This window comes from Rhea pennata, chromosome 21 (genome assembly GCF_028389875.1).
Source record: "Rhea pennata isolate bPtePen1 chromosome 21, bPtePen1.pri, whole genome shotgun sequence".
NCBI lineage: Eukaryota > Metazoa > Chordata > Aves > Rheiformes > Rheidae > Rhea > Rhea pennata.
In genome coordinates, this window is record NC_084683.1 from 3,418,664 (window position 1) to 3,442,183 (window position 23,520).

General features: G+C 53.4%; 1 pseudogene; it reads left to right on the forward strand.

Moving 5' to 3' along the window:
* Positions 1-1,199: 1,199 nt before the first annotated feature.
* Positions 1,200-19,629, forward strand: LOC134149722 (uncharacterized; annotated as a pseudogene).
* Positions 19,630-23,520: the final 3,891 nt, after the last annotated feature.

Here is a 23,520-nt window from a genome sequence, read left to right on the forward strand (position 1 = left end):
CAAACATGGACTTTGTGAAAGCTAATAAGAACATAATAGTGTTTCATTAGTGGTAGTACTGTTAAGATAACACGGGGAGCTAAAGAAAGCAAACTTTAGGAGGAGGGCTGATCTCCATTACTAGACCAACTGATCTGGCTGGAAAAATAGGAAAACTTCCTGACGTAGGACTTGCATTCCCCAAAGCTTCTCTGTCTTTTTCAAACTGGGAGATCTGAAAACGAGGTTGGCTTTTTGGTTAACCTTTTTTCTTTTTTTTCCCCCTATGATATTATGTAAAAAACCACCTAAATTTCTGTTTGTGCGTGAATTAGTGTTTAGCACTTCGTTGGTAAAAGTAAATTGATGTAAGCCAATTTTCACCGAGTGACGATTTTAACCAATTTCACTGAGTGTCCAACAGTTGGACAAGAACTAGGTAAATGGTGAAAATTACCCTAATGTTTTTAATAGGACTTTTCCAATTGTTCAATTATATTGATACTGTTATCTGGATAAGCACATTTGGTCAATATTGAGTAAATGTAAATTAAAACTGTTTGCAATAGTCAAATGAGCTTGTAAGTTTGAGAAGTACGAGCCACAGAACGAGTGTTTGGGAAGAAATCTGTTGCATCTATAGGTTTCTAAGCAGTTGTTCATGGAACAGTTGATGGTTGTCAAAAGCTGGTTAATCATAAATCTGATGATAGCATTTTTACTACTTCTAGTTATATTTAAAAGGACAAAATATTTTCCTATTATCTTTCTGTGATATCTGTTTCTTTATGAGAATAGGATCTAAAGGGGCTGTGTATGGAAATCACTGAAAGTGTAAAATTTTCTAGTGGAATTTGAAACAGGACATACACTACAAAAAAGTTTGTGGATTCCCAGGTTCACTTTTATTGTGTTACATATGGGTTAGACTGAGAGAATGCTTCTAAAATCAGTATTGCACGATCGTCAGTCTTACTGAGCGTATGTTGGAAATCTTGTATGATACAAGGAGTGTGTTACACTTGCCTTTGTGTGAAGATCACTATGAGAAGCTTGAAACAAGAGGGAAATGTGATCAGAGAACTCATTGTACGGTTTATTTAATTAGAAGACAAAAGCCCTAGCAGTGCCCGAAAGCTCTTGGGATTTGCTGCTGCTTAAGGAAATACGACGTCAGGCAGAACCGCCTTAAGATGACAGACTGCTCTCAAAGACTTAGGATGGAGGTAGATTGTATGTGTATGTGTATAGATGTTTATGTAAAATTAGGGGCACAGAAGTTCTTGGAGTTCAGTAAAGGGAAGTGTGAAGTCCTCACTCGGGTGGGAATAACCTCTTGTGCCAGTGCAAGCTGGGGGCCGACCAGCTGGAGAGCGGTTCTGCAGAGAAGGCTCTGGCTGCCCAGGTCGTCAACGAGCTGAACGTGGCCCAGCACTGTGCTGCCTACGAAAAAGAAACCCAGTGGTATCCCGGGCTGTGTTAGGAAGGGTGTTGCCAGCAGATTGTGGGGAAGCGATCGTTCCCCTCTGCTCAGCGCTCGCCAGGCCATATCCACAGTGCTGTGTCCAGCTCTGGGCACCTCAGCACCCAGAGAGACAGCGTGGACCTGCTGAAGTAAGTCTGGTGAAGGCAATAACGTGGTTAAGGAGCATACGAGGGGAGGCTGAGAGAGCTGAAGCTGTTCAGCTTGGAGAAGAGAAGGCTCAGGGAGGATTGTCTGAGTGTGCATAAATCCCTGCTTGGGAGAGTGTAAAGAAGATGCAGCCAGACTCTTCTCAGCGGTGCCCAGTGACAGGACAAGAGGCAAAATGGGTACAAACTGAAACACAGAAAATTCCACCTGCACACAAGAAAACAATTCCTCACTATAAGAGTATTTGAACACTGGAACACATTGCCCAGAGAGGTTGCAGAGTCGTTGTCCTTGGAGATACTCAAAACCCGACCGGACACAGCCCTGAGCAGCCTGCTGTAGCTGCCCCTGCTTGAGCAGGAGGGTTGAACCAGATGATCTCCAGAGGTCCTTTCCAATGCCAACTGTTTTGTGATTCTATGATAAATAGATATAAAAAATACACTGAACAAAACCGTTAAAAGGATGTTCTATTCATATGCTTTCTGCTGGTCTCAACTTCTTACAATAGGTGTAGGAGAATGAACAGGATTATTTTTATGGTTCGGATATCTTAATTACTTCATTGCAACAGTTGTCTGTGCTGGTCCATAGACTTTAAACCCCACTGCTAATTGCAACTGCACAACCCAATACTTTTTAATAACAGGAGACCAGTTGATGTAATCTGAGGAAAATAATGCTGCGCAGCACTCCATAGAAACAGCTTCGGTCTCATGGTGATTTTTTCTTGATGGTGAACTAAAAACAGTAATGCTCCACTCCCTGCCCCAGCTTCTAAGCCTTTATAAGCACCCCAGTATCCTTCTTAGAAAGGAAGGATGTGGGCTGCTCTTGTCAATCGAGAAAACTTGGTTTGAGGTAGTTAGCATTGTAACAGTGTGACCCAGTGCAATTTTTTAACTATATATTTAAATATATTTTTAATCTGTTACTATCTTTTTTTGCAAAGTGAATCTCTGGACATCTAACTATATATTGTTACATGTGGGTGTGTGAAACTGAGCCTTGGTTTTACGTGCAGCCAGAGGCAGTGATTATACAAATGGTATGTGTGCATTTGAAATACAGATTACGCATGGATTTTTAAGTGGCAAAGGTAAGTGTGCCACTGTTAAGAGTGGAGGTGTGTTACAGTTTTCATCCGTTCTAGACATTTAGTTTTGTACATATGGTACATAGTACGGATACATGAGCCTATTGCCTTATGAGCCTTTTCCCTTAAAGACCTTCTGTGCTGTATCTTGGCTCTCCCCTCCACTATGCTCTTGTTTTTCTTTTTCTCGCTAGTGACTGAAGTGGCAATTGTGGGCTGCCGCAGTGGATGACTGCTGGCTATGCTCTGTCTTCCTGGTGGCTCCCGAAGGCTCGCAATCCAACGCCGCCCGTCTCTGGAGGCTAAAGACAATGATGCATTGCAGATTACAACAGTTGTTTCTGACTTAAATTCCTGGTTTTGCCAAGAGAATGATCAAGGAGGCCTGCAGGCCCATGATTTTGGTGGCAGTGAAAGGCTTGGGTCCCTGTAAGTGTCTTTACCAGGAGGTTATTCTCCCACGACAGCATTTCCAACCAGGGCGCTGTATCCGTGCTACGTGATACTTGATGGGAATGGTCCGTGTTGCAACTTTTGTATCTGTACCACCTGCTACTTGGTGAGAATAGTCTAGTGCTGTAACTTTTTAGTGCCTAGAACAATACCGCTGGGTTAAGCGGCATACAAACAAGTAACTGACAAGGTCTCGGAAATCTGTGAGAAAGAACAGCGGTTGGTCACATATAGATTCTGTGGCTTCCAGCCACAGAATCACCATGAGAAGCAGCCAACATGAAGGTCAGAAGCTGAAGAGTAGTGAAATAGCGACCCCCAAAGCCAAATGTGGCCTCCAAAATAAGTCTGCACGCATGCGCAGTATCATAGCCCGGTGATGCAACCGGGGCAGAGTTGGGCTAGACTCCCCGCACTTGCTGGCCCCAGGTGCAGGGACTCCCGCCTACCGCAAGTAATCATAAATGCTGGAGTTTCCCGAAGGAGAGAGAGGCTGCTACACAACAGAGGACCACGTTGCCTCCTCGGGGACGCCTGAGAAGATTGTGCCTGCCGACTCTCCCTCTCACCATGCAGACGATCGGGACAAGCATTGAGGTGGTCCTTCTCAAGATTACCATCGGGTCGGTCTGTTTGTAAGTATCTCCTAATAAACTGCTTGCTACTGAAGAGTGTTTGTGTGTGTGTGTGTGTGTGAGTTTGTGCTGGCTGGCCAAACCGGATGTTTGGCCCCCGGGAATCTAACTAGGACAGGCGCTCCTCAAAACAAGCCTCCCGGGAGTGCGTTTGTGCTGAATTGCAGCAGAAGCAGAAGCTGGTGCTGCACACAAAGGGCTGGGGCTCAGCATCCGCCCCGTCTGCTTTGCCAGGTTTTACAGCATACAAGACAGTGCTGTCCTTTGCAGCAATCCCTGTCTTTGGGCACCATCCCAGCATTTTCTGGTATTTTAGATAGTAGATTGAGGCCCCTTTTCCCAGACTGCTAAAACCCTGAGCAGCATTGCAGAAGTCCATTTGTAGCTGCCTTAATCAAATACTTTGTTTTCTCCTGGCTGTGAACGTGGTTGTGGTCAGTGCTCTGTGCTAGGGGAGGGGACTGGTAAAGCTGGTGGCGGCTGGTGTGCTCTCCTCTGGTGTTACTAGTGCATGCCAGCCCGATGGACTGGGGGCGCCCACGGCTGAGCTCTCTGCTGGCAGGAGCTGTCCCTTGAGCACTCCTCTCCCCCACTGCTCCCTCCCGTGGAGACCCTTTCCCCAGCAGTGGTGAGGAGCAGGGGCACAGGGTGGCGTCCCCCGAACTGCACGGCCCTTAGCGTACCTCCTTGCTGTGGTGTGATGAAGATCACCAGCGCAGGGATCTGGGCTCCTGATGTCAGCTTGGCCAGGTATTGCTGTGTCCTACAGTCACGTGTGCTGGGCTCAGCATTGGGGAAGGAGCCCAGACTGATCCCCCCACATCCCTCTGAGGCCCACTGCCACCACGCAGGTGGCAGCATGGCCTTGGCACCAGGGGCTGGTGGAGCATGGCACAGGCTGCCATGTGACTTGGCTCTTGGGAGAAGTAGCAACCTAGAGCCTGCCAGCGCAGGGCCTGTCTTGTAACCCCTAACCACAGCTTGCATGGAGGTGAGTACCTGCCTCAGCTGTGGACACCGAGCAGGAGCCCCATGTCTGCCCCACTGCCAGCCCCAGTCTGTTCCTGACCTGTGAGCAATGTTGGCAGTTGGCTGGGCTCGGGAAGATGGCAGGAGCACCTGGGAGGCTTTAACAGCCCTATGCATGCATGATGCCTGCTGTACACAGGCTCTCACCTTCCTGGCTTGGTCTGGCAGTGGTGTCTTACTTTTCTCCTTGTTGCCCCTCCTTCAGAGCACCAGTCCATTGACTTAACAGGAGCCCCAAGGAGGGAGGTGGTGAAACCTAGGAGGACAAGAGATGTCTTGGCTGTGGGGGGCCCTGCCTCAGAGGTGAGCTGGCTGGCACGCCAGGCTGAATATGATACTGACAGCACAGCCTCTAGGGCACCTTTCTCAGGAGCGTTGTTGGGGAGCAGCATGGCTGTGATGGCAGCTTCCCCTTCAGGGAAAGGTGCGAGTGCACCACAAGCCTGCCCGAAGCCTGGTCCAAGGATGCAGTCAGAATGAGGCAAAGAGGAAAGGGGGAAAGGAAGGGTCTGGTTGTTGGGGCCATGAGACAAGGCAAGATGATCTCCATCTCTGCCCCAGAGCCATGCCTCCTCTGATACAGATGTTCTGGTGCAGGAGCTGAACGTGACAGTGTGCTTCCACACGAGCCCATGACCTGCGCCCGCTCACACAGCCCCTCCAAAGCCCTTCCCGACAAGGTCTCTGGCCTCAGCTGACTGCTTTCCTGATACCTGTTCACCGATGACGCTGCTCACCACGTCCTGCTCCGCCTTGTGATCCAGTGTGTCTCTTGTCATCCCCTTCTGAGCCTGAGAAAGGGAAGGAGGCATTTGCAGGAAGGGGGATGAAGCCAGCCCTAGTCCTGGGGGCACGGCTGGCAAGTGGCAGCATCACCCCCCTCCTGAGATGCCTCCCTCCCATCTGACCACAGTCCCTTTCCTGTGGGGGGTAAGAGGAGCGCAGAGGAGACGCATCCCATGACTCTGATGGCAGACCAGCAATAGCACCCGTCTCTTCCTTTGGCTCAAGACCAGCTTGGAAGGTTTCTTCCCTGGAGCTTTCCAGGGACAGTAGTGTCTTCCCTGCGCTGGGGAGCAGCTTGCCAGCTGGCACAGAGCAGTCTCCGGCACTGCCACCACCACCCCTGGCAGATGCATCCCGACCAGCTCCCTGCAACCCCATCTGCCTGCTCTCAGCATGCAGCGAGCGGTAAGTCTGGGTCCCCCCTGCCTGCTCCCGGCATGGCAGCCATCTCCCCGCGAACACTTCCACTGGGTGCTGTTGGTAGTGTTCGTTCTTGCCTGCTGTCTATGTGCAGACCCTCAATTTTTCTCACTAGTTTGAATATGGCTCCTCTACAGAGGCTGACCAAGCTACGTCTAGGTAGAGCAACAGAAGAGGGCTGCTGGTGCTGTGCATGTCGGCGAAGGAACTTTGTGAGCTTGCTTCAGACCTGCTGGTCTCTCCATCAGCTTTGGAGTCTCAGGCTCTTGTCCAGGCTTGGCAGCTCCTCTCCTTCCCCCCACCCCAGCAGCAGGGACCTGAAAGCAAAGACGTGGGGAAGCTCCTTGCCTTTGGTGTCATCCCTGCCTGGAGCTACCTGCTGACAAGCCCCTGGGAAGTGTCCTGGGGGTGAGCAGGAGTTGTGAGCAGCCCTACCCCACGCAGCCCCCTGTCCATGGGGGAATGACCCTGCCCTGCGAGGGCTACTCCTTCACCCTAGAGCTTCCCCAGCCCATGTTCAGCCTATTTGTAGTTATCCCTGTGTTGTCCCCAAACTGCATTCTGTTATCCAGTGTGCAAGCACCCAATAGACACACAGGGTCCAGAAAAATTGTTTATTTCATTTCTGCGCAGAGATGGGTGCAAGGTGGTAGATCCACAAAGCTAGCACACCTTCTCTGCTTCTTAGTCTTCTACCCTTGTTTTCCTTGAATCTTGTTTACTATTTGCAGGGTTTTTTTCACTGCATCGCTCAAACAAGCGTAGCAGTGTTTCTTTGCCAGGAGACTTGCCAAGTGCTGAGCTGATGGTGAATCAGCTGGGCAAGCTGGTGGGGGAGCAACCTGGAGCAGACACTGACTGCAAGAAGAGTGAGGAAGCGATGGCCTGGGATAGCAAGCAAAGGTACCAGGTGGTGTGTGTCACGACAGCAGCAGGAATGCAGGGAGTTGTGGTGTGGGCTGCACAAGGAGCCACTGGAGAGGGCTGAGGAGTAGCAGGCAGAGCCAGGGGTGGCCTTGGAGTGGCTGTGTGCTCTGGAGTTCATGAAGAAGGGCAGCCTGTGCAAGGGTCATGGAGTGCAGGGGTGGAGAGAGGAACCTTGGTGGTGCTTCCCAGCTCTCAGCTGCCATCCTGGCACCAAAGCTGAAAGCAGAGGCTTGAAGACAAGGCCATGGGGATGGGTATGCCCATGGGGACTGCCAAGGCTTTGTGCTGGGGGTGCCCACAGCGATCCCCAGGGCTTGGTGAGGGGTGTTGCCATGGTGAGTAGCAGGGCTTTGTGATGGTGGTGGCATGGTGCCTCCAAGGCCATGGTGATGGGGCGGTCTCCATGGGGACTGTGTCCCTGCTGTGAGCAGAGCCCCTGGGGTCCTCACTCTGACGAGAGCCACTCCATGAGGAGGCAGCAGCTGCCCTTGGGGTCAGAGTAGCAGCTCTGCAGCAGAAGATCATGCCGGAGGACAAGGAGCAGCAAGCAAACAGCTGCTGCCAGGCTGCACACGCACTGCCAGGCACGCCGGAGCGCAGGGGTGAGGTGAGCCACGGGGCTGGAGGCAGAGGCAGGCAGCAGGCATGGGAGCTGCCCGGGGAGCCCCAGGCTGGTTTGGCAAAGGAGCTTGGGTGAAAGAGGCAGGCAGGAGCTGCTGCGGCCAGGTGGGAATTTCTTGCTGACCCTGAGGATTTTTCCTGGGTCAAAGCACAGCAACCTGCATGCTCCAAGGCCCCCACAGAGCCTGTGAGCTCTGCACTGAGGGGCAGAGAGCAGCTCTGGGCCCAGCTCAGCCAGGCTGCGTGCAGTCAGAGCTTCCCTTGCACACAGCCCTCAGCTTGTCTGCTCTTCAGCAGCCACCTGTACCAAGGCAACCGCCTCCACCCTGTGAGTTCTTCTGCCCACAGGTGGGCCAGCAGGAGCTGCATGCAGCAGCGCAGCGCAGCTGGAGCCCAGTTTGCTCCCACCAAAGGCACAGGCTGCCTCGGCTGCCCAATGCACAGGGCTCACAGGCTTCCGCACATGTCCTCGCAAAGGTGCAGAGCTCAGCCATGATGATGGCTTTGAAAGCATCTGCCTGACTCCTTGGAGCTGCCGAGGAGCAAGTGGGAAGTGCTGGCAAGGAGCAGGAGGTCTATGGCTGCCGGCAGGCTGACTGCCTGTCTCAGCCTGGCAGCCTGCAAGGACATGCTGGGGGAGCCCAAGGCAACTGCCTTTGCCCGTCTCTTGCCCCAGCACTGACAAAGCCTCTGCCCAATCAGCCTGGCTAGCAGGAGAAGCAGAGCACCCTCTAGAGCCCTGCCTTGCTCTCCCCTGCTCCTGCCAGGGCTCAGCTCCAGTCGAGGCTGCCTCCTGCAAGGCTTGGCCCTCTCCCAAATGCTTCTTACAGCCCTGTGTCCCTGGCATCATGTACAGCCGGAGGCCCAAATTCCACGAGCATTCAGTTTTTTTGGCTTTGTACGTCATTTCCACATGGCAGATTTTGGAAGGACATGACTTCTTTGGGGTGTCTGACATGGCATTTTCATACACCACCTGCTTTGCCATCCCACTGCTGTTTGTGCTGGCATCTCCTTATTTATTTTATTTCCCTCACATACACACCCCACTTAGGCTTTCTCAATGTTAGCATGCTGCTGAAGCAAAGGAAAGGAACTGGGGTGTGTGGTGGCGGTAGGCAGGGAATACAGAGGGTGTTGAAAAAGTGCAGAAAGCAGGTGTGCAAAAGTAGGGGACTCTGCTGAAAGAGTGAGATTTTTCTGCTGTCTTGCTATGGGCAAAAGCCGGAAATGGAGAGCAAGAAGAGAAAAGAAACTTCTGTCTTTCATAGCAGCTCTATGGAAAGAAGCAGAGACAGGATGCAATGAGGCCACATTGGGGCCCCTCACCAGCAGGCAGTGGGGCAGGGGCTCATTGTAAAGGAGTTTTGGGTGACAAAACAGGAAGAGCATCCCTCCTCCTCAGCTACAGAGGTGAGCCAAGGACAAGCAGCAAGTGAGAGGGAGGACTGCTGGACCAACACCATCAGCCCAGGCAACAGTTCCTTTTTCCCAACGCTCCTGCAGCTCCCTGGGAGCCTTCTGGGGCTCCTGTTTGAGGAAGCACACAGAAACTCTGAACTGAAAAAAACTGCTGTGGGTCCCAGGCAAAATCCTGCCTGAGAGGCTTGTCTGGCTCGAGAGACCATGTGGCAGCCAGGACTCCTGGATCCGGGGGCTGGGGCTGCCCTGATGCCCAAGGCCCCTCTGGAGATGAAGGAATTTATCAGAAATGTTTGGGAAATAACTGGGGGAAGGGAGGGGATTGCTTTCCAGGATGTGAGAGGAAATCTCTCTGCTCCCTGGCTGGGCCATCTCCAGGGCAATGGCGTAGTGAGCCCCCACATGATACGAGCTGAGGTCACAGCAGGATGTGCTGCATCACAGGGAGGTCTCCATCGTGCCATGGGTGGGGGCCCTCACTTCCCTGCGAGGCAGGGCTTCAAGAGCTGGGCTAGCTTTCCCCCACACTGTTCTAGTTAGATTCCTGGGGGCCAGACATCCGGTTTGGCAAGCCAGCACAAACATACACACACACAAACACTCTTCAGTAGCAAGCAGTTTATTAGGAGATACTTACAAACAGACCGACCCGATGGTAATCTTGAGAAGGACCGCTCCAATGCTTATCCCAATCGTCTGCATGATGAGAGAGAGAGTCGGCAGGCACAATCTTTTCGGGTGTCCCCGAGGAGGCAATGTGGTCCTCTGTTGTGTAGCAGCCTCTCTCTCCTTTGGAAAAATTTCCGGTATTTATGATTACTTGCGGTAGGCAGGAGTCCTGGCACATGTGGCCAAAAAATGCAGGGAGTCTAGCCCAACTCCGCCCCGGTTGCATCACCGGGCTATGATACTGAGCCCGCGTGCAGACTTATTTTGGGGGCCACATTTGACTTTGGGGGTCGCTATTTCATTACTCTTCAACTTCTGACCTTCATGTTGGCTGCTTCTCATGGTGATTCTGTGGCTGGAAGCCACAGAATCTATGTGACCAACTGCTGTTCTTTCTCACAGATTTCCAAGACCTTGTTAGTTACTTATTTGTATGCCGCTTAACCCAGCGGTATTGTTCTAGGCACTAAAAAGTTACAACACAGACCATTCCCATCAAGTATCACATAGTATCATGCAGATGGGGAAGATGCTACCTCAGAAGAAGTCAGGGCTCTCAGGGTGTGGGCAACTGTCTTTATATACCCCATGCTCCAACGCCTGACCGTCTTGGTATGCCTGTGCTTGACTATCTGCTGTGTGCTTGTGCCTTTGCAGAATTGGAGAGCCCAGACGGGACCCAGTATACAGACACAGTCTCACCAGTGACAAAAAGGTGGATAGAACATGTCAGTGGCCCTGCTGGCTGTGCTCTCACAGAGGCAGCTCAGCACAGAGGAGAGACATTTGCCTCAGGCTGTTGCAGGCTGTTGCGACTATGGAAGGACAGCAGGACTGACAGTAACACACCGATTCTTTCTCTCTTTCTAGGTTGCTCCAATTGTAGAGGCTCCCAGTGCAGTCCTCAAACCACTGAGGATGGAGGCAGGATGCCAGGGTGTGTCCCTGTACCTGTCAGCATCTTTGCCATCATCATGAGCCTCTGTGAAAGTACCTGCAAGTGAATGAGATGAGGCTGTGTATGGATGCGAGGGGTTCGATGAATGTGCTTGGCTTCCATGGGTGACCTGGGGTGAGGGTTCACCTCCTGGTACCTCTGCTGTGCTGCACATTCTGCATCCCAGAAATGTTTTTTCTGATAGCCCACTCAGCAAATGCTATTGTTCCCCTTCCTTTTCCTAGAAGGTGGTGGTGCCCTGTAGGATGTGTGAAAGACCCTTATAATGAATGGCAGCATGTGTCGAGTGCCTTTGTGTGAGTGCCCCAAAGCCTTGGTAGCTTGAACTGAGCCCAGTTCTTAGGCTCCTGTCTCTGTGAGGGCTGAAGATGTGCCCAAGGTCACATTTTCCATGGCACCAGCACTCAGTGCTTTGTGATCCCAGCTGTGGAGCCCAGACTCCTGCTGCAGAGGCTGTGCAGCCAGGAGACCTGGCATTCCAGCAGCCCTCCAGCCTGGAGCTGTCTCTTTGTTTGGGCCTCATTTCAAAGGCTCTGCATCCTTTTTCCCTTCACAAGGGCTCCATCTAAGGAAAAGAAAGGAAGCGAAGTTACTTTGGGCTCAGGGGGCCTTCAGGACTCTACGTTGTATCTGCAACTTCTGTATTCCTAAAGAAAATCCACATGCCCTCCCCTCACCACCTTCCTAGCTGGAGGTTCCTGAGGGCATGGAGGTGGGAAGCAGCAGCCTGCTCTGCCCAAAAATAGCAGGATCCTGCCCAGTGTAAAGAACCGCATCATGCAAAGAGCCAGCTCTGTGCCTGATCTTGTGCTCATCATTTGCACATGCCTTGTGAGCCTGGAGTGCCTTGGCCACCTTTGGTATTAGTGCAAGAGCTTCCCTGTGTGTCTGGGTTTTGGAGTCAAGGGAAGGCCGTGAGGAGAGCAGTGCCAGGGGCGTGTGCAAGTGGGGAGTGCCCTGCATGTCTGTCTTCTTGCTGGCACTTCGTTGCATGTAGCAGACGAGGCAGCTGTGTGGGGCAGAGACGGTGGCACAGCTGGCACAGCAGAGGTCTGGTGTTATGTTGAGGGCTGTTGCAGTGCTGAGTTGCTCTGTCAGTGTCAGACAGCCTTTCCAGTGCAGCTGCTCCCTGGGCTGATTCCTCAACGTTGCCCCTAGAAATGGAAGTGGCATCCTGCTGTCAATTTGTAGGTGCTTGTATCCGTACTATGTGATAGTTGATGGGAATGGTCTGTGTTGTAACTTTTTAGTGCCTAGAACAAAACCGCTGGGTTAAGCAGCATACAAATAAGTAACTAACAAGGTCTTGGAAATCTGTGAGAAAGAACAGCGGTTGGTCACTTATAGATTCTGTGGCTTCCAGCCACAGAATCACCATGAGAAGCAGCCAACATGAAGGTCAGAAGTTGAAGAGTAATGAAGTAGTGACCCCTAAATTCAAATGTGGCCCCCAAAATAAGTCTGCACGCGGGCTCAGTAACAGCCCGGTGATGCAACCGGGGCGGAGTTGGGCTAGACTCCCTGCATTTTTTGGCCACATGTGCCAGGACTCCTGCCTACCGCAAATAATCATTAATACCGGAAATTTTTCCAAAGGAGAGAGAGGCTGCTACACAACAGAGGACCACATTGCCTCCTCGGGGACGCCCGAAAAGATTGTGCCTGCTGACTCTCTCTCTCATCATGCAGACGATTGGGATAAGCATTGGAGCGGTCCTTCTCAAGATTACCATCGGGTCGGTCTGTTTGTAAGTATCTCCTAATAAACTGCTTGCTACTGAAGAGTGTTTGTGTGTGTGTATGTTTGTGCTGGCTTGCCAAACCGGATGTCTGGCCCCCAGGAATCTAACTAGAACAGTGTGGGGGAAAGCTAGCCCAGCTCTTGAAGCACAGCACTGGAGCTCAGCTTTCTTTGCTCTTGTCATGGTGGCAGGTTGGGAGCTGTTGACACCTGGAGCTGAGGGGGCAGGGGGTGTCAAAGGCTACTGCAGCAGGGCCCAGTGCATGGTGATCAGTGCTGCTCTTAGCCCCTAAGAGTCCTTGGAGTTTTGTGGTGAGAAGGAGGGATTTCTGGTGGGGAAAGAGCCCTGTGAGTAGGAAGAGGCTCAGAGGAGAGGGGAGCAGGTGTTGGCATGGCAGGCCTGGGCTTGCAGCAGCTGGAGGAGGTGTTGAAGGCCAGCACGGGGCGAGGGTGTCAGGCTGTCTTTGGCAGGAGACTGTTGCCAAGTGCTGAACTGATGGTGAATCAGCTGGGCAAGCTGGTGAGGAGAGACTTGTAGCAGGAGCAACTTAGAGGAGACGGTGACTGCAAGAAGAGTGAGGAAGTGATGGCCTGGGATGGCAAGCAAAGGTGCCAGGTGGTGTGGGGAAAGGCAAAGCCCTTAAGAGAGCAGCAGGAATGCAGGAAGCTGTGGTGTGGGCTGCACAAGGAGCCACTGGAGAGGGCTGAGGATTAGGAGGAAGAGTGAAGGGTGGCCTTGGAGTGGCTGTGTGCTCTGGAGTTTATGAAGAAGGGCAGCCTGTGCAAGGGTCATGGAGTGCAGGGGTGGAGAGAGGAACCTTGGTGGTGCTTCCCAGCTCTCAGCTGCCATCCTGGCACCAAAGCTGAAAGCAGAGGCTTGGAGGCAAGGCCATGGGGATGGGTGTGCCCATGGGGACTGCCAAGGCTTTGTGCTGGGGGTGCCCCCAGTGATGCCCAGGGCTTGGTGAGGGGTGTTGCCATGGTGAGTAGCAGGGCTTTGTGATGGTGGTGGCATGGTGCCTCCAAGGCCATGGTGATGGGGCGGTCTCCATGGGGACTGTGTCCCTGCTGTGAGCAGAGCCCCTGGGGTCCTCACTCTGACGAGAGCCACTCCATGAGGAGGCAGCAGCTGCCCTTGGGGCCAGAGTAGCACGTACCCAACAGAGGATCAAAAAATGCAGAATAACCCAGAAGACCTTAGGTTCATTAAGGCTTTTTAACATATTAAATTTCACACCCCTAAATGAATAATGAGATGGAAATGACATGATAATGATGTTACCACCTCTTCTTCGCTTCCTATGCTAATTAACAAGAATGTGAAAGCGCAAGCGCAGGGCGGTTACCCGAGGTAATGAAATTGTAACCAATAGAAAGATTTGTGTAAAATACTCCCTGTAAAGTGTGTATAAATCAAGAATGAGAGGGGGAGAAGGTGTGCTAGCTTTGTGAATTTACCACCTAGCACCCATCTCTGCGCAGAAATGAAATAAACAAATATCTCGACCCTGTGTGTCTATTGGTTGCTTGCACACCGGGTAACAGAACCCAGATTTTGGGACAACAAGGGAAAAGGCACCTCACCATTGCAAACATCAGCTTGCCGGCCTGCCAATGGCCTCTCAGGGCCTCAGGCAGCAGCAACCTCACAACAGCAAAGAGCAGCCCTGCAACCAGCACTGCACGAGCAGGCACTGCTTCACAAGTCACCTCACAGGCACCAGCAGCAGCCAGCGGCCTGCCACTGACCGCTGACGCACAAGGCACAAGGCACCTCACAAGCCTGCCTACAGCTCTGCCCTACACGCAGTGTGCCACAAGGGCCCTCACAGCCACCACCAGCACCAAGGGCAACAGCACTGGCAAGGACGGTCTCAGGCACACGTCGCCTCAGCACCACACACAGCAGCCACGCCCCTACCATTGCCCTCTTCGGCATGCCACTCATGTACAACTCTAGCCACTTCAGCACCACCAAGAGCACCCACGCGCCTCGCACTGGCCTCGAGGGCCTCATGCAGAATGGACCTCACAAGCCTGCCCACAGCTCACCGCAATCACGCACGGCTGCACGAGTCACCTCACAACTACCAACAGCATCCAGGGGCCTGGCCCTGGCCTCCGAAGCACACAGCAACAAGGCACCTCACAGGTCCCCACAGAGCACTGGCCTGGCAGACACTCTGCCACCAGCAGCCTCCCAGCAACTAGCAGCAGCAAGCGCCACAGCCTTGCCAATCAGAGCCTCGGGCACAACTCACCTCACAAGCACAAATTGCAGCCAGGGGCCTAGCACTGACCGAGCACGCACTGCTCCACCAGTCACCTCGCACAAACACTAACAGCAGCCACGTGCCTGCCACTGCCCACTAAGGCACGCAGGCACAAAGCACCTCAGCACAAAGCCTGCTTACACCTCTGGCCTCTCAGCCACTGTGCCACAAGCAAGCAAAGAACCAGCCACGGCACCAACGGCCAGAGCACTGCCAAGGAGGGCCTCCCACCAAAGTCGTCTCACAAGCCCAAAGAGCAGCCGCGGGCCTAGCATGGCCCTAGCATGCACTGCTGCACAAGTCACCTGGCAACAACTGACAACAGCATCTGACAAGCACTGCCCACAAAGGCACTGTACCACAAGCCAGCTCCCAAGCACTAGCAGCACCCATGGCCTGACACCCAAGTGTCAGCCCAAGTGGCTACAGCTTAGTGGCACAGACAGGGAAGCTAAGGTTGCTCTTTAAACCCTCCAGCAGACATTCAGCTCTTCCAGAGACCCCAAGCTCCAGCACCGCTCCCTCTGTGGGCAGGTGAAGCTGCTCCTGCTGCCTGCAGCGACACCCTTGGCCCTAGGGGGACCTTGTCTTCAACTGCCCTTCTAGCACATAGCTGGAGAAGGCTTCCCACTCCCAGCAGAGCAATGATGCTCCAAGCAGAGCTTTGTCTCACCTTGTGCTAGGTTTAATCTAACACTCATCAACTCTGCAAGAGCTGAAATGGCAAAATGAGCTTCAGCATCTTTCTTCCCCCAATCCCCTCCTGGTTCACAGAGCATGATTTATTACAACCATGTCAGCTGCCTGCATTGGAGGTGATTTGCTGACAGATCACTTCTTAATTTGGAGCTGAGTGAGCAGACAGCAAGGGACTGTGAAATTTAACATCAGAAAGCGCTGAATGCAGATTTCCAGATAGCAAGGCCTGCTCCAGCTGGTGCTGCACAGGGGGATCTTTCCATTGAGGACACCCAAATACCCTGCTTGGCTCTGGGGGCAGACTGCTGCCAGCACAGAGCCACCTTCCCGGTACTGTCCTGCATGGAAGCCTACTTGTTACCCTCTAAGATGCCTCCTGCTCCCCAGGCAGAGGAGGAGGTTGTGCAGGATGAGTGGATGTCCCTGTCCTGCTGTGCCCACATGTTCCTCAATGTGGCTGTCTCACAGCAGTGCTGTGCCATGCTGTGGCACGTCAGTGGTCACTGCAGTGTGAGTGACTCTCTCTTCTTACCTCCTGCAGCAGTAATTGTGATCTGGACTACAATCTCTACAGGGATGACTTCCCATACTGGTGAGTGTGGCCTCCCAGGCCTGGGATGTGCTGATTGCATGTGGGTTGGCAAATGATCGCAGCTCTGTTGACTGATAGCAGTGAGCTGGGTGTCCCAGGCTGGCAGCCCCAGGCATCTGTTCCCCACTTCTAGGAGAAGTTTAGCAGCACTGCCCTCTTCAAGGAACACCTGTACCCAGACTCCCGGGGCTGCATACCTTGAGGGTGGAGCAGCTGGGACAGGGACAGTGTGTTGGCCTGCTCCAGCAAGGGGCAAGGCCAGGGTAGGCACTGTGACCTCCTGTAATGCAGGTATACCTTTGCCTGGCACAATCCCTCACCCGTCGGTTTTGCCTGAAGGAACAGAGCCAGAGATGTTAACCTGTCCTGCTGCAATGCCTTCTAGGGCCTGCTCACACTGCTGTGGTTTTGTGCTCTTGTAGGGTATATGAGTACCAGAAGATCCCGCCCCTCATTAACCACATCTCTGTCAAGGCCAGATGAACTCATGTTGGGGCAGGAGGCAAAAGTAGTCTAAGCCCCCAGCCTGGGATGAGGAGCAGCACCAGCTCCATGACAGGACGGACAAAGTGTAAGTGTTAAGTGGCCTGGGTAGAAGGGAAGGAGCAAGGTGATAGTTCCATTAAGCCCTTGAGGATGCTGGAAGCATTTTGGTGATCACAGAGGTTGGAGATTTGCTCATGGAGACAAGATTGTGCTGTGGGAGGGAGAAACACAGTGACACAGACTCACAAAGTATCAGTTCCCCTGGTAGTTGCTAAGCCACAGAGGCCTAGGCTATGTTTCTTGATGCTTGACAGCAGTGCCTGTGCCTGAGTGAATTGCTCGGTGCTAACCTTGCTGCTGTGAGTCCCCTGCTCCAGCAGAGAAACAGCCCATCCTGGGCTAGCTGCCTGTCTGGGGGCTGTCTCCTGAAACCATTGCCACTGCCCAGAGACGCGATTGCCCTGGGAAGGCTGAAGGAGCCTGGTGGGAGGATGCTTTGGAGCATGCTGCCCCCGGATTGTGGATTCCCCTGGCTCTGCCTTTTCCCTGTCTGGGACTCTAACAGCTCCTCTGCCCACACTGCCTGTAGTGTGGGCCGAAGAGCTGCATTCGATCAAAGGGGAGCTGAGTCAGAACAAGGCACAGGTGGACAGTCTGCTGGAAAGCCTGGACCGCATGGACCAGCGGAGAGACCGTCTCTCAGGTGAGGGGATGTTATACATGAAATACTTAATCATGATGGGGAGAATCCCAGCTGGCTCTGACGTCCATGTGTCTGTACAGAGCTTGTACAAGGCCAGCCTGCAGGTACAAGGAAGCCTGGATGCCAAAGTGTGAGCCTAACCCCAAGTAGGAGCTGCTAGGCAGTGTGAAGTTGAGGGGTGGGCACCATCTCTGCATGCAAGGAAGTGAGCTTGGCCTCCAGAGCCTGCTGGAAAATTCCCTGGGCCTCTCTCCTTCCTAGTAATAGGAAAGCTGACCACAGACTTTCGGCATCATGGAGTTTTACCCCCTGCCCTGCGAGGATAAGACTACTGCTCTGCTCAGGCACTCCAAGTTTTTGCAGTCTCTGTCCCTGCAGGATCAAAGGAGATTGAGAAGAAAAGGGTCGAAGTGGATGCAGAGATGCCATCCCCAGCAGGAGAGGGGCCACGGGAGCCCCAAGGGAAGGAGGGATCCAGAGCTGATGGACACAGTGACCTGCGCAACATCGACAGTGCAGAAGAGAGCACAGACACTGAGGAGACAGTAAGGCCAGGGCCAGCTTTTGTACTGGGAGGCAGGGTGCACCGCGGCCCTAGTTACCTCCTTTACCAAACCTTATCTCTACTTGAGCCCAGATCTCTCTGCCCTGGGGTTTGTGAGGGTTTGTGAGGGCTTGGAGGAGGATTCAGGGCTGACCTACTGCACAACTCTGCACGATGAGGTGTAGGAGCAAGTGCTGTGTTGTGCTGATGTGTAGCCATAACCAGTGCCTAGATGCTGGAGGAGCCCTGAGAAGGGACTTCTTGGCTGTGGCCCTGCCACTGCCTGTATGGGCTCTGCTGGGATATGCCCGGAGTAGAGGAGATGCCTAAGCAGTATGGCTGTCCCTGCCCCGGGGTTCTAGGGCACCTGAACTGCCCTGACGTGCTGTCTGGGGCTACAACTTTTGTAGGTTTGGGAAAGGCCCAAGGAAGGTGGTGATTTTTGCCCGTGCAGTTTATGGCCCTTTACCAGGCCTGCGGCCAGCCCTCCCCGTGCTGACTGCTACCAGGACCACTCCTGCTCAGCCCAGACTGGCCCTTGCCAGCACGCCGGGTCCAGGGCACAGCTTTGGCTCCCAGGGCCTGTGCTCTGCAGCACTAGATCAAGCTGTGTTCCCAGGATATGTTTGTGCCCAGGGTCCTTAGGAACATGGAGATAGAGCTGGCCCCTTTCCGGAGCCCTGAACCAGCATGGCCACAGGAACTCCTGCCCTGCAGCAATGGTGATCAAGAGAGCCAGGCAGGGCAAACGAACAGACAGCCCCTGCCCCATACCTGTGCATCATGCAGCTAACAGCTGTGAGTGTCCTACTCCAGCAGTGCAGGGGTTAGCCCAAGGTGCAAAAACCATCAGCATGCAAATATCCTTTATCAAAGCTGTTCAACGCAACAAGCACCTGCAGCTGCTTCTCACATGTGCCTCCTCTGAGCTTTGAGTCAGAGGTAGCCATCTGCCAGGGAGGCTGCACTTTCCCATGTAATCACACAGCCCTGTGGGGCTGTGGGATCCCAGCTGCTGCGATGATGTGCAGTGTTGGCAGCATCTGCTCTGTGTCATTTGGACTCAGCACCTTCAGCTCTCTTTGCCCCAGCAGTGCAGGATCTTGGGGTGACCGACAGGCTGATGACAATGGGAGTGGAGATAACCACTTGTGGCTCTCTCAGTACCTGCAAAGATACTGCAGCCAGAAGGAGGATGGGGAAGCAGGGACTGTGGCCAGGCTAGGGCTAGGGAGCCGCCCGCTCTGTTGGGACACTTCTCTGGTGGCTCCTTGTCATGAGGAGTGGAAGGGGTGTCCAGAGAAAACAGTGGTGGCGTGTGGCTAGCTGTGACAAGGAGGCTGGAATAAGTCAGTCCTAAAAATATCCCCTGCTCTCTGATCGCCTCATACAAGCCATGCCTGAGTGGGCAGACCTGCCTTTACCCACCTGAGGCAGAAATGGACTCATGAGTTGGAGGGTGTCACTGGTCTCTGGGCATGTGGTGGCACAGGCATCCATTTCCCCAGGGCTGGTTGCCTTGGGATGCCCCTGGATGACAGTGCAGGCTGCTATGCCCCCCACCCTGCTACCCTGAGGGCACACAGCAGCAGGCACTGTTGCCTGGCCAGCTCACTGCAGAGCCCTATCTGGCTGCAGCTGTGATGCTGGCAAAGCCTAGCCTGACTTGTCAGCTGGGCACAGTGGTGATCTGCAGCTCTTGTGCCCTGTGCAATACAGAGAGAACAGCCTGAGGCTGCTTTGGCACTGAGACTGTTAGGGGGTGACTCCAGGCTCCCTCCCTTGACTCTGAGGCAGAACAGGTACATATGCACAGGCCATGGTGCTGCTGCGCACTGTGCTGGGCAGGGTGATGTGTCTGGTCCTGCCGACGGGGCCAGAGGGTTCCTCATGGAAAGGCCATGCTGTATGTTTTTTCTTGCAGATGAAAAACCACACATCAGACCTCGAGGGGAGTCAGTAAATGGACTGGGATACCGTGGCCTTCCTGGTGGGCCAGCAGTTCCTGTCTTGTGTTCGTCTTTCTTTTGAGGCCTACACCTAGTGCCACACATGATGCGAAGTACCCACTGTCAGCACTCATGCCTAGCATGGGCATCCCCTGCCTCTGTTGCCAGCAGCCCCATGTTCCGCTCCTACGAGACTTTGGCCTGCTGTGGTAAGAGAAGCCTTTGTGTTTGTGCTTCCCCCCCCCCCCTTCTGTTTTTAGTCTAGGGATAAATAAATGTGTATGGAGGGAGGGAGGGTTAGAGGGTAGAAGCAGAAAAAATCATGTCCCAAAGGAACATCAGTGTTGAGCAGAAATCTAGGCCACCTTGTGAGCAAGGGTCCACCCTCTTCTCTCACTGTGCTGCCAAGGGAGCAAGGAGGCCCTGGAGCTTGGTGCAGCACACTGTATCACAAAGGACCCAGCACCATTAGCTCTTCCCGTGCCAGGCACTGCACCAACGCCTCTGTGTGCTACACAGTTCACATGTCAGCCTCCTGTGCCCTGAAAGCATGTCCTCAAGCCTGCCCTTCCCACAGCCCTTGTCTGCACACTTTGAGCCCCACAGGGAACTTGTGCCAGCCATGGCACTGTGTGGCCTCTCAGAAAGTGTGGCCTCTCAGAAAGTTCAGCGGGTGCCAGTACAGCCGGCCAAGGCGCTCAGAGCTGCATGGCATCATGTCGTGACAACCCCTGTGTGGTCGTCCTTCTGCTGTACCATCAGAGGCTGTGCAGATGAGTACCGCCCTGAAGTGGCTCCAGGGGGCCTTCACAGCAAGGGCTGAGTGTTTCCGGGGAGGGAGCTGGGTCTGCGCGCTGAGCTCAGCCTCAGCGCTGGCAGACGAATGCAGAAGGCTGGTGTAAGCTATAGTTTTCCACCTGTGTCACTGGCATCACAAAACAGGGCAAAGTTGCAGCTCTGTCTCTTCTGGGAGGTGACAGGTTGGAAATACCCCTCATTGCTTATGGGAGGCCCAGTCATCAGGAACTGCACATGGAAGGGGCCTTTGCAGCCCGTTCTGTTTGGTCTGGCAGCTCCTGCAGTTCGACGCCAGCAGCCTAGTGCGGTGTAGTGCAAGCCCAATTGCTGCCAGTCACCCACACTCACAAGTGTGTCTTTGTTGGTCACTCCTTGACTGTTCTCTGCTGTGCTACCCGACAGCACTTGCAGTCACCAGGACTCCCACTGAGCAGCTTTGTCACCAATAATGGGAGGTGTTTGCTTTGCCATCAGGCACGTTTTGGCTGTGTAGACAGTGGCAGGAGAGTGCTTTGGGACTTATCTTCAGCCAAGGAACTCATGGTCCCTTTCATTCTCCATGTTCTGCAGAGTTGTATCTTATTTCAATGTCTCTCATTTCTAGGTCGTCCTTCTCTTGCTGGTAGGAAATTGTTCTGTATTTCTAATTTGCCTTGGTAAAAGAGTGTATTGCGTTGGAAGGAAAACAAAATAAAATTTGTATTTCTTTTCTCTGGTTATTTGACTCTGATGTACTTTTTAACAAGCTTAATGCACCCACTTTTCTGCATCCATGAGAGAATGACTTTTCCAAGCAGCTGCCACACACAGTCCTAGGATATACTGTGCAGTATATACTGGCTACTTCCTTGGAAAGGTGCTAGCTGCCTCTCCACAATGCCATGTGGCAGAAGTGGCATTAAAGAGAGCAGGCCTCTGAGTCCTCCATGGATGCACATGTGCACTGGGGACTGCTCAAGGAAGCAAAGGTTTCTTGAGCTGGATCCACGTGGTCTCAGGCAGGTGGAAGGTGTGAGAGGTACCATTGCAGCTCCTGGGTGCATGTGATTAAAGCTGTGTCTGAACACTACACTTTGTGTCGTTTCTACCTCTAGCTCCCCAGTCTAGCTCAAGCCTCCCACGGACCTGTGGGAAGGAAACACTGACAGCAAGAAGAGCTGCGCAGCTGTTCTGCAGCTCAGCATGGGCTCCTGTGACTTCACGGTTTTAGGAGGAAGAGGATTAAGGCACCCTCCTGGCCTACAACTAAGTGCTTTTCATGCTGCCTGATTAAAAGTAGCTGCAGCATTTATCACTCCCAGGACCAATCATGGTGTGAAGCTGTCTTGGGCTTTGACTGTCCTGTAACCCTAGGCTGGTACCAGCCTGATTTCTGTTAGGCTCTATGTTACTGCTATCCATCGCCCCCTACTCTGAGACTGTACTAGTTATCCCCAGTCCACAAGGTAATTTGCTCAGCTGTGGGATTGTAAGCAGCTGCTTTGTCCGTAGATGAGCATCCACTGCAGTGCTCCCAGCTCTGCTCCCATTCACCTGCCCAGAGCTCACCGCAGCGATGGTGCAGTGCGGGCGTAGGTGTGACAAGCCAGCCCTGCTGAGTCACAAGACCAAGCACAGCGTGGCTTTTTTGCATGAAGTTGGTGTTCTCAGTGGAAACACATCAGTCACCGTCTTCGCCCAGGATATTCCTTCTCAATGGGCTGAGGCAAGCCTCAGTGTCCTAAGGCTGGTGCAGCATGATGCAGCCGGCCTCACAGGACCAGCTCCACTCCATCCCCAGTAACAACTCAAAGGTCAGAGTCTGGCAAGTCAGTGCCCATCTGCCTCTGCACCTCCATGCTACCATTGCCCACAAGATTCTGCCTTGCATCAGCCCAAGCATCTGACAGCACAATGCACAAGAAAAGTTGTTCCTGGGCTGCGCACAGCCCTGCTTGGCCTCAGTGCTGCTCTCTCCTTGTGACAACCCAGGGCCACGGCACCTCCTTGGTTCATGGGACGGCTCAGCACAACAGAACCAGGAGGGAGTCAAGTGTGACTCCCGCTACTTGTTTTCCAAAAATGAGGTTTGATGGGGAAAAAAAGGGCCACTTGAGCGAGCTGTGCTCCTGGCAGAGAAACAACCTCCCTGCAGTGCCTGGCCCAGGCCACCTCTGGGCTCAGTGGTAAGGGCAGCCCTGATCTCAGGTCTTGCCTGCATCAGGAACAGAGGTAGACTACATTGGGCAAAATTTGCTGCTGTAGTTGCCACTTCTAACACCAAGTTGCACATAACCAGGAGCCAACAGAGGAATGTCCAAGTGTGTGCGCAGAGCCCCCTCTTTGTGAAGGACTGAGCCTGCTGCTTGGCAGTCAGTTGGACAAGTAGCCATGGACTAACGGTGCCAGGCAAATGAGCACATCCTTCAATGTCTCGCTGGCAGACCCAAGCAGGCCAAAGACTCATCAGAAAAGCTGGGTTTATTATATACACTAAAAAAACCAAAAAACAAAAAACAGCCAAAACATGTCTCTCCACCACTCCGAAGCACTGTCCAGGCAAGTCTCTGTAAAGTACAAGCAACACACAGGCTGTAGTGATAGATGGTTCCTGCCAGGGCTGCTCGAGTCCTGTTGTGTGGATGGTTGTGGTGGGGTGTTGGTAACGGACAGGCTGGACATGGCAGTCTCATCCTTGGCACCAGGGCCACCTCCAAGCTTTGGGCCTTGGTGAGTCCAGGGGTGGCCTAGTAGACTCTGGTGGGCTCCAGCAGCGCGGGTGGCTGACTGGGGGGCTCCAGCAGGTGCGAAGATGCTCTTGGGGGGATCCAGTGGTTAAAGCAGCTGATCTCAGCAGTGTCAGTCCCTTTGTGGGGGGGGAGGGTCCAGGAGCACTCCAGTGGTGTGGGGGGGGGGCACAGGCAGTCTCTAGCAGCTGAGGTGATAGGGGGTTCACTCCGCAGCAGCTCAGGCAATGTGTGTGGGGGGGGGCTGCTTTTGGAGGGCTTAGGTGGTGTGAAGGCCGCTGAAGGTGTGGGGGGGCCTCTAGCAATATGGACGGGCTGCTCAGGCAGCAGCTGGGGGTTCTCTGGGAGGTCTGCGGTGCTGCGAGGGGCTGCTCAGGAAAG